The following is an 11,012-nucleotide window of genomic DNA, read 5'->3' on the forward strand; positions in this document are numbered from 1 at the left end:
GACATCTGGAAGGATATAGAAGCAATGGGTTACACAGATGGAAATATGCAAAAAGTTCACATATTTATTTAAAAAAAAAAAGGAGGGGAAAAAGAAAAGAGAAACCAAAAAGTGCCATTTGCAACTTCCAATAGGAAAGCTGCATCTGGGCTTTTTTAGCTTGTATGAATAGTTCCTTTTTCCAAGACAACAGTTATTTTCACCTTTCTAGTTACAATTAAAATTTTCTTTGCCTTTTTTCCCCATAGGATTTTATGCAGAAAGTCCATCTTGCTGTAAATCCAGTTCTACATGCACAATTTTTTTTGCACAACTGCCAAAGTTGCAACAGCAAATTACTGGAGCTCCACAAGTATTTTAAGATTACTTTCAGGAAGTGATCACGTTGTTACCATGGCCTCTGTCAGAGGGGTCTCTGGGGAGTTCTCAGAGCTTGACTCAAAGAGGGAGAGAGAGCATCCCAGCCCACTGATACCCTCACAGCTGCTCTTCCCATCTGCAAAGCATCAAGTGGCTCTTTTCTGTTGGCATGTTTGCCATTTTTTTAAAGGTGTTTGTTTTGCATAGCTCAGAAGCTGAATCAGAGAAAAGATCAGGGAGGGTTTCTGCCTGGCCATGGGGCCTACATCTGTTTCCCAAGGGTATCTCAGGCTCTGTCCCATGCACTGCCCCTCTGCTCCTAGCACCACCACACCCAGAACCTGTACAGCCCTGGTGGTGGGGACAAAACTATCGTCACCTTCCAGGGTTGCAGGGACTGTGCAGCCACCAAGACACAGTGACTTTGCCTCCTGATGTGGGAGCTCAGAGCTGCCTGTGCCCTCTCATGACATATTTAGCAGCATTACCATGAATGCCCTCAGCGGTGTGATGTCCTGGTTCAGCCCTCCTAGGTACTTTCCACAAGTCACACTGTTTACTCTTGAGATAAGCATGAGCACATGCCAGTCCCTCAGCAGCAAAACGTGATCGAAAAGTGCGTGCACAGTTTGTGTCAGGAACAAAGATAGAAATCTCGAAAAATCAGCTGAGTTAGCCAACATCTGCTGTGCTGCTGGGTGCTGGAAATAGCGCTGCTGAAACAAACGCAGCCCAGGGCATCAGCTGGTGTGGGATGGAAGCACAGGACAACTACAATGACAGGATGCACCACTGGCGGGCAAGATGTTGAGCCAACGCTTCTCAAAGGTGCAGCCATTGCAGGCTTGTCCATGCATTAGGAAATGGAAAAGAAAAGGCCATTTAATGTAGAAACATAAAAAATGCTGAGACAGCTCACTCCCCTCCCTGGGGGAATAGCAGCAGGGCTGAGATGCTGGTGAGACACAGAAACATCAGAAGTTAAGGGAAAGCCAGAGAGGCAAAACCAAACTCATTCCTCTGAGCCTAGGCTCTCATGCTGTGCCTGCAGACTGCTGCTGAACTGGCACAGAATAGTTCTTATATATTAAATGTAGGCGTAGGGACGTCATCCCACCAGGAAAAGGAGAGCATCTCCAGACAAGGAGCTGGGTGCTGACAGCACACAGCTGCTGCTCCAGAGCTCCTAAGCCCCTAGTGACTTTGCTGCCTGGCCTTACTTACAATTAGTATTTATTTTATTCTTACATAATGTAATACCAATGAAGGTTAAACAGCAGATCTGCTGACTCTCCCCTTCAGCCAGTTCAATTAAATGGGAAACTAGGAAGAATTTCCAGCTACTTACGGAGATAAGAGAAAAAAGCTCCACAAGGTAAATTAGTTCTTTCACATATTTTATGCTAATGCTTACTCTGCTGACAGGTGATAATTTGTTAGCCTTTTAACATAAACAGCACTGAAAAGCTATCAGAAGGAGTACTACAACTGCCTCAGCAATTATTTATGCTTTAAATCTCCATAATTTCTTCAGAAGGAAAGTTTTGTTTTATCTTGATTACTCAGGGAGTGCCTTAAGGTTTGCCTAATCTCCGTATTAATTCCAGTTCCTGTAAAGAGATTATGTAGATTTTTATTACTCTAAACCTAACATAGGGACTGCAGCTCTGAAGGTTGGAGCAGCTTCTTTGATATTTACTGGGAGTTTCCATTTCCCACAAGGGACAAAACATGAATTGGGCTGTTAACACTCCCATTTAAGGCAAAAACTTGCTACAGGGCTCTCAAGTGCTTGTTCTAGCATAAGAAGTTACTTTCTGGTGAGCAGCCGCAGACTTCAAGCTGTCTGGGATATAAGCAACTTTCTCTTCTTCTCAGTGTGTTTCTCTCCTTAACCTCCCAAGACACGTGGCTGCATCACTTGACTGTCTGCAGTCTGGGCCGGCTGTCCAAGGCACAATGTTATGCACTTCCAGGGATGCCTCTCGTGGGAGCAAACTGCTCACCCTTAGATCACCCAGTGCTGGGTGTTGTTTGGAAACCTGCTAGCAAAGGCAAACCAGTCTTGCAGCAGGGGCTGCCCCCTCTTGCCTCGCCAAGTGCGTTGTACTGCCCACACGTTTATAAGCACTGCAGAGCCCAGCTTGAGCCTCGGGTGAAGCTCTGCTGTGGGAGCCAGAACTGCCTGGAAACCTCGGGTTTGTTTGGGGCTGCTCCCTAAACTCACATTGAGCAAATTTACCCCGTTTTTTGTTGGACTTTATCTCCCCAGAGAGTGAAAATTTAGTCATTGACTTATTTTATGCTGGTTATCATTAAATTATTTAGAAAAAAAATTATGCCTTGTATCCTCTTTACAAAACACCTGCCAATAATTAACAAATACATTGTCAAATAATTTCATTTATCTAATTTATCTAATACAAGAAATAACCCAAACATCACACAAACTACACAGCAACAAGGATAGACTTCTTTTTTTATTTTTTAAATTTAATCATAAATTCAGCTGTGTGCCTTGGCAGCAGAGTTCCTCACATAGAGCACTGATTCACATCCTATCTCCTGTAGGAGATACCAGCTCAGATACCAGGAGATACCAGATCAGCTCCGGATCATCAGGGCTTTTTGAGCCCTGCCTGTGGAAAGGCCTGTCTCATATCTTAATTCTGATTTCTGAAGTTCTCTCAGTTGTTAAAGATTCACAGAATCATGGAATAGTTTTGGTTGGAAGAGACCTTTAAAGGCCATCTAGTCCAACCTCCCTGCCATGGGCAGGGACATCTTCAACTCGACCAGATTGCTCAGAACCCATCCAACCTGGCCTTGAACACTTCCAGGGAGGGGGCTTCAACCACCTTGCTGGGCAACCCGTTCCAGTGTGTCTCCAGCCTCATTGTAAAAAACTTATTTCTTGTATCTAGTCTGAATCTTCCTTCTTTTAGTTTAAAACCATTACCCCTTGTCATACTTCTACAGGTCATATTAAAGATCCATGTAATTCTTATAATTCTTGTAATTCTTATACCCTCCAGGCACTGGAAGGCTGGTCTCCCCACAGCCTTCCCTTCTCCAGGCTGAACAGCCCCAGCTCTCCTGGCCTGTATTCATAGCAGAAATGCTCCAGCCCTCAGATCATCTCCATGGTTCTCCTATGGACTCACTCCAGCAGCTCCATGTCCCTTGTTTGTTGAGGGCTCCACAACTGGACACAGGTGGGGTCTCACGAGAGTGGAGCAGAGGGAGATCATCACCTGCCTTGACCTTCTGGCCACACTACTTTTGATTCATCCCAGGACACAACTGGCTTTCTGGATTGTGAGTGTACATTTCTGGCTCATGTTAAGCTTCTTCAATACCTCCAAGTCATTCCTCTCAGGGCTGCTCTCAATCCCTCCATCCCCAGTCTGTATTGATGCTGGGAGTTGCCCTCACACGTGCAGGACCTTGCACTTGGCCTTGTTGAATCTCATGATGTTCACATGGGCCCATGTGAACAGGTCCCCAGGTCCCCCTGGATGGCATCCTGTCCCTCATGCATGTCAAATACAGCACTAAGCCTGGTGTAATCAAGCTGATGACTTACACCCCCAATAGTTTGCTAAACCTACGTTGAGTACAGCTCCACGTTCTGTTCTGCTAAGCTGCTAATAATGCTGCCCTGCATTGTTTTTGGTGTTACCTGTGTCATACAGCGGGGCTTATTAAAACAGTGAAGAAGAATAATACGTGTCAAAAACCATGTGTGCCACTCCTTTGTAAGCAAGCAGGGAAACACTTCATGTTTACACTCTGCCTTGCTCTAAAAAGGTATATTCATTCCAGCCTGTGGGTTTTCCCTCCTGCAGCTAACTCCCAGGTGTGCCCCTTGCTTCTTGCCCCAGGGCTGGCTGTGGCCTGAGCTCCAGAACCTTCTGTTTCTCACCATATTAAAATGCCAGTGCTGGTGAGTGCCTCTCTGTCATCATGAAAGCTGCAACCACCAAAATCTTCCACAACCTGACACTACAAGGAATTAAGATGATTTACATACTGTTTGCTTTGGGTGGATGTTTCACAGAGGAGAAAAAAGGCCAAAAAAGAGTGCTGTATTTCCTCATGCCTCTTAGTTGAAAAATCACCTGGCTGGATTCTCCCTGACTGAATTTCCCTCCTCCTCCATGGCCAGGTGCTTTTATTTTACTGCATGTGAAGGCCTGTTAGTCCCTGGTGCCACACATCCCCTCTAGCAAGTTCTAAGTTGTGCCAAACATGCCTGTGCTTTGCTGGGGCCAGGGGGAAGGTAGCAGTGATGCAGCACAGTGCTGCACCCCTCTGCCCACCCAGGTGAGGTCCTAGCATTGGCTTTGGAAGTGGGGAGGGGGCAGTGGTGGTTGTTTGTAGGGTTGCAGCACAGACCACTTTAGCTGAGGTTGGGATGCTGCCCACCAGGTCCACACCCATGGGAACACCAAGCATGCCCCCCTCCCAACACCCTGAGCAAATAGCACCAGCTTCCCTTCTGCAAGCAGACTCTAAATGCCTTTCACTGGGCCTGCAGAACAGCAGGATTGAAAACTGAAGTGTTCCATAGGTTGTGTTTTATATAGCAGACTTTTGTTCCTAGAGATCACAAGGGAAAGGTGCTACAGGAAGAAGCAAAGGAGATGACAGCAGATGACAAGCCATAGAAATCTTCAGGTAGTGGTGTGTCAGGAGCAATGGCTCAAACCAGCTCACATAATCACATGGCAGCAGAATTAGTTTTAAAAAAAGCAGAGTGAACAGAAATTAAATAACACGCTGGCCATATGCCTGCTCTCCAGTCCTGTTCTGGGACTGCTCTTCCTATGCCTCGCTGCTGCAGACCTGGGGTTTCCACCTGCAGGGTGGGGAGCTCCTAATGGTTGGGGCTTTGTTTTGTTTTGTTTTGTTTGTTTTGTTTGTTTTGTTTGGGTTTTTGTTTGTTTGTTTGTTTTAGTGGTGTTTTTTGTTTGTTTGTTTTTTTCTGTTCTGCAGCTAAATATCAAAAACATGAGCAAGAATTATCCCTTCCTGGCCATTTGTTAGTGTTTCTTATCATATCGGGGCACTTGATACAGTCTGGTTCTGATCTCATCCTGTTTTTCCCATGCTTGCTGCAAGCCCACTTCTCCCTGGGTGATCTTCCAAGGGCTCTAGCCTTGGAAGTCTCACAGCATCACTCTGTCAGCTCTTCTGCCTTGTGGGCAGCACACCACCATAATTAAAGCTAGACATGCCCAAACAAACAAACAAACAAAAAAAAGCAAGATGCAGGCAGATGTGCTTTTAATAGAGGAGTCTCTGGCAGCCTGAGCAATGCTGCCAAAACAGAGTGCTCTTTAAATTTGTGACCTGTCAGGAGCAGTGCTGGGGCAGCTAAACCCTCTCTCACTCATCGTCCTTCACGTCTAGGTACAAGTTTCCAAGACTTCCTGCAACACAGGCTCTTGGCTTCTGTGCAAGCCTCGGGTCAGCTGAGGCACCCACACTCAGCTGTGATCCTGTCCCTGACCCCATGTCCTGCCTTGCTGCCCCCTAAATGTACTCACCATTCGAAAAGCTCCTACAGCTCCCTCATCAGACAGTTGCTGGGAAAAAGTCAACGTGTGGCCAGGAGGGCTCTTCCCTTCGAGGGAGGCTCTTGTTTTCAGTTTTCTCTTTTGGCAGCCCTGGGTGACCAACCTGGGACCAGCTAAGGTCTGGGGCCTGGCTGCTGCAAAGCTGCAGCAGTAACTGTGTGATGCCAGCTCCCCTGGAAAAAGCCTGGGAACACTCAGCAAGTCACACAATTTTTAGAGAAACTGCTAAGGAAGTTTGAATGAATATAATTATTGTGATTCAAACAAGCTAGCATTTTACATATCTTCTTTTTAATTTCTTTTAATAAGCTCATTTCTTGTGCCTGTTCAATGCTGTCCACTCTTACTTTTGCAGTAAAACGTGTTATCTTGCTGCCTGCTAGCAGACACCAAGTATGTAGCTAAGAACACAGATACTTGGGGCCTAAAATGTTCCCAGAAAACACACATTTAAAGCCTTGCTCCTGAGAAACACTGACCAGCTCCATCTCTGAGCCATTTTAGGCCCTTCCTAACCCCCTGGGATACCACATCCATTAGCCCATGACCTTGTCTGTTGATAAATCCCAAATTACATTCCCTGGCCAACGTATGCCAAGGCAGGCAGGGTCGCCTTCTGTGTGCAAAGCACCATGCACTCTGTGAAATCCCTTTCCCTGAAACAAGCCAGCCCAACAGGTTGGCTGTGGCTGATGCTCAGCTGCTCCTGCCTGCCCATGGCAAACCCTGGCCTCAGTGGATGGCAGGTATTTCTGTACCCTGGATGCATGAAATCCACATGAAGCTGGGGGCCTGTCTTCAGTCTTGCAGATGTAAATCCGAAGTTCTTGTGTCACAGGCACAGGAGTTAGCCCTGAACTGAAAATGGAAATAGGTGTAGCTGCTTTTATCACAGTTTTGATGTTTTTTTCCTCGCGTGGATAAATAAATGTTCTTTTCAGTTGCACCACTACCCACAGGTGCTCCCATTCATTGAGCCTTGCAGCTTAGGAGCTACACTCATGTATGGATCATTGGGCTCACAGTTCATAAACAAGTCTGGATAATATCTAGTGCAAATGGGTGACCCACAGGGGGTTATAAAAGCGACCCAGTCTTGAACTGCTTTGAGGCCACTATCTCTGTCAGAGATGACCCGTGGAGAACTGTGTTCATAGCTCAGCCCTGAGTTGTCCATAAGCCAGAGACCAAACAGGGTGGTGCTGCATCAAAGAACCAAAACCTGAGCTGAGCCTTGAAATCCCTCAACAAACAACATGCCCTCCGTCTCAGTGCAAACCACTGTTTGGTTGTCCCAGCAAGTAAAATAAAGGGAAGCTGGAGGGTTTTAGTTTCAGCTTCAGCTGACAACACCCAGATGATCACAAAAGTCAGCAGAAGAGAAGTGAAAAGTAAAGCATACAGAACTAAACCTCCCTCATGGATGAATAAAGAAAGATAAGGGGAAAGTGCATTACACCATTACAATATAAACATCCCAGACAGTATAATCTGCTCAGCCATTGTCTTGATCCCAGTCTCGTAAATGAAGCGTTAAACCCCCTAGGATCTGGGTTGGGAATTGGGAGTCACTTCTTCAGCTACACAGCTGGCCTGAGCGCAGACCCTTCACCCCTTGGCTGGGACACCAGCCAAGGTCACTTCTCTGGGGCTGAGAGCCCTTACCTGGAGGGGAAAGCAAATACCTTGCTTGCTGTAATTTTGTAACTGTGAGTGATTAACTAGCACACCTATAATATTCAGTATGCTTTTAGGTTGTAATAGTGTGTTTTGTGAATCTTCACAGGTTTTAATAGTGTTTTCTTGCTTTTAAGTTGCAATAGTGCATTCTTCCATTGCATCCATGGAAACCTGCAGCAGTGATGGGTTCAATATGCAAGTGCAGTTCAAATATATTGTATGCTTGAACCTTGCAGTCAGCTCTCTCTCTGTGTCAATGAGGCAGAAGAACATGATTTGCTAGGGCACTGACACTGCCCTGGGATCTCCTTGGGACTGAGTTTAGTTCCAGCCACAGACCCAAAGAGGCTCTGTTCTGCTTTGCCTTACGAGAGCCATGGCTGAATAGTCTGGCTTTGCACAGCTCAGGAAAACAGGACCTTTGGCAAACACCACACAATATAACTGTGAGAGGAATTCTGAGGAAAAGTCCTTGCAGAGCTGATTCATGTGCTCAAGGGCAGAGAGTGAAAATGGAATTGCTGAAGGGTGCTCACGTGGAAAGCAGCTGTGTGAAACACAGGCTCCTGCAGGATGCTTTTCCTGTGGCTTGCTTTTCTGCTTCAAAAGGTTTCTCAGCCCTCACAATCTGAGCAAGGGAGACTCTGCAGCCCTACAAAGAACCTCCTGTTTGTATTACCCATGGTATTGCACAGGACTCTCCATCCCTTGCCAGCTTTACTGCACCCTCTGGGGCTTTGCAGGGGAAGGAGCCCACAAAGCTGTTCTTGGAGCTCTTCTCTATCCAGCATCCTTATTTCTCCTTGATGCCCAAATATGGTCTGCAGCTTGAATCAATGCCAGTTCAGACCCTTGCTCTGACATAGGAAACATGTGATGGTGCATAAGCTGGCTCCATGTCTGCTGTGTGGCTGAGATTTACACTAACTTGTGGGCATGGTGGCACTTGATGGTATGCTAAAGCTGGAGAGGTCCCATTCAGGATCTCCAAAACCAGTCTCCCTGCTTTAATGTTTTCTTCCACTCCTAAGACCATTTTACTTCAAAGACATCCTGGCCTGGGGAGTATTTTCCCTAAGATAAAGGACTTCTTGTGAAACACAGCTCAGTCTCACACAGTGCAGGAGCCCAACCCACAGAAGGGAAAGGAAACCAGTGTAAGCAGAGCCGTTCCTGGCTAGTGGCACTGCACTGGGCACGAGCTCCCTTCCCATTTTTACTGTCTGCCTCATTGAATTCATACCTTCCCTGTGATGAACGGGATGGTGTGACATTCAGCCACAAATCAGGGGAACAAAGGCTGCAGTCAGCAGAGGGAATCACATGAGTGGGATTTCCAGAGATGACCAGTTCTGTTGCCAGATGCAAGTTAATGTGGGCTGAGTTCTGAAAAAAAATTCAACACAAAAGGCCCAAACAAACCAAACTCATACTGTGTTTTGCTTTTGTTTACTGAAGTGGAGTTAGCAACTTCTGTGTGATGCTGGATGAACTGATGGAAGATGTGACAAGTGTGCTCTTAGCCTGGATGTTGCAGAAAGACTGTCTGCAGTTTGAAGAGGACCAAGCCTCCTACCGTTCTGATGACTTCAGCTAAAACCCTCTCTCACCCGTGGCCAGTATTACACAGTCTGGTTGTCTGCAGATCCATCAGATAGGCTCACCCAGTGATATTTCCTGAACCAAACTGAATCAGATTTACCATATCAATTATAAACAAACAAACAAACAAACAAATAATTTTGTATGGACAAACTGACCCTCTTCCAGCAGAGCTACTTTGGCATCAAGGCTGATGGGGGTCATCAGGCTCTACTGGCCTTCATGAATATTTCCAGGCATTCTAACCATGTGAAGAAAGTGTAAGACTCTCTTGCCAGTCTTCTGGGACAAATTTTTGCACTGAGTTCACTGAGGCAGCACCTCTCAAGGGAAAAGTACCATTTCTGGCTACAAGGCCTATGCAAACATCTGTCTTCAAAGAAATGCTTAGTGAGTCTTCATTTCTGCACAACATAGCATGTGGCTACTAATAGGGTTTTCCAGAAAATGTTCCCTTTGCTGGATGCATGAAGCTTGATGATCTCTCCATGTTTCTAAATGGCAAAACATATGCCTATGAGATGAGCCTGTTTCCTAATCCAGAGGGTCTGAAGTGCTGTGTTTGACAGAGTTTTGTGCCACATACCCCGCTTCAAGCCTGCTTCCTGTTTTGGAGTTCACCCACTGCAGTCAGTGGGCTCATCAGCCTGCCTGTATTGTCAAACCTGCAGCACTGAAACAACAAAGATGACATTCATGTTCCCAAGCTAGTATTTGCTCTGTGAAAAACAATATACACACAGGGTTGCCTCAACCCTACCAGAGTCTCAGTGGAAGAACAATCATAATCACTCATGTTGCACTGAGGAGGTATGGAGACAGTGAGGTTACAACACCTACCCTAAGGAAGTGAGAGCTGAAGACTCAGTGACTGCTCTGCTGGCACAGGACTCACAAGTATCTGTTTCTACTCTGTGCCTTAAAAATAATAACGGAATCATAGAATAGGTTAAGTTAGAAAAGACCTTAAAGATCATCTATTTCCAACTCCCCTGGTAGGGACACCTCCCAGTAGATCAGGTTGCTCAAGGCCCCTTTATGAGAGTATGTGGTGAGACAACAACAGGCAATGGTTTGAAGCTTAAAGAGGGGAGATTCAGGTTGGACATTAGGAAAAAGTTCTTTCCTGTGAGGGTGGTGAGATGCTGGCACAGGTTGCCCATGGAGGTTGTGGATGTCTCCTCCCTGGAGGTGTTCAAGGCCAGGTTGGATGGGACCTTGAGCAACCTGATCTAGTAGGAGGTGTCCCTACCCAGGCAGAGGGTTTGGAACTGGATGATGTTTAAGGTCTTTTCCAACCCAAGCCATTCTATGATTTGTTGCACATTTAATTTGCTGATCCATTGATTAAAATTCTACTGGTGAGGATTATCTCAAAAGTAAGTATCTGATAACTGTTTCTGCCACTAGAAAGATCAATAGCCATGAGTCTTCAGGCACAGACTGAGAGTCCCACTGAGAAATGCAAAGGTTAGATACAGTGAAACCTGTGATTGCAGTATTTCTTGTATTTGGTGGCAAGCACCCTAAGAGTCAGCAAGGAACATTGACAAAGGCAGATCCAATGACTGGCAGCAGAGGAAGAAAATTTTTTTGCAAAATTCCAACTGCAAAAGCCAATTACTTTTGGGATGGTGTTCCTAAGAAGTTTGGGATATGCCTCTTCACTGTACCTTTAAAATACAAACTCTTTCTAGGATTTTTTCTTAGATCAATAATTTATTATGAAGAATCAGTGAAGTTTTGTTAGTGTCAGAATTCAAGAAAAATATTGACATTACATTAACA

This window comes from Chaetura pelagica, unplaced genomic scaffold (assembly GCF_000747805.2).
Source record: "Chaetura pelagica isolate M959 unplaced genomic scaffold, ChaPel_1.0 scaffold349, whole genome shotgun sequence".
Classification (NCBI taxonomy): domain Eukaryota; kingdom Metazoa; phylum Chordata; class Aves; order Apodiformes; family Apodidae; genus Chaetura; species Chaetura pelagica.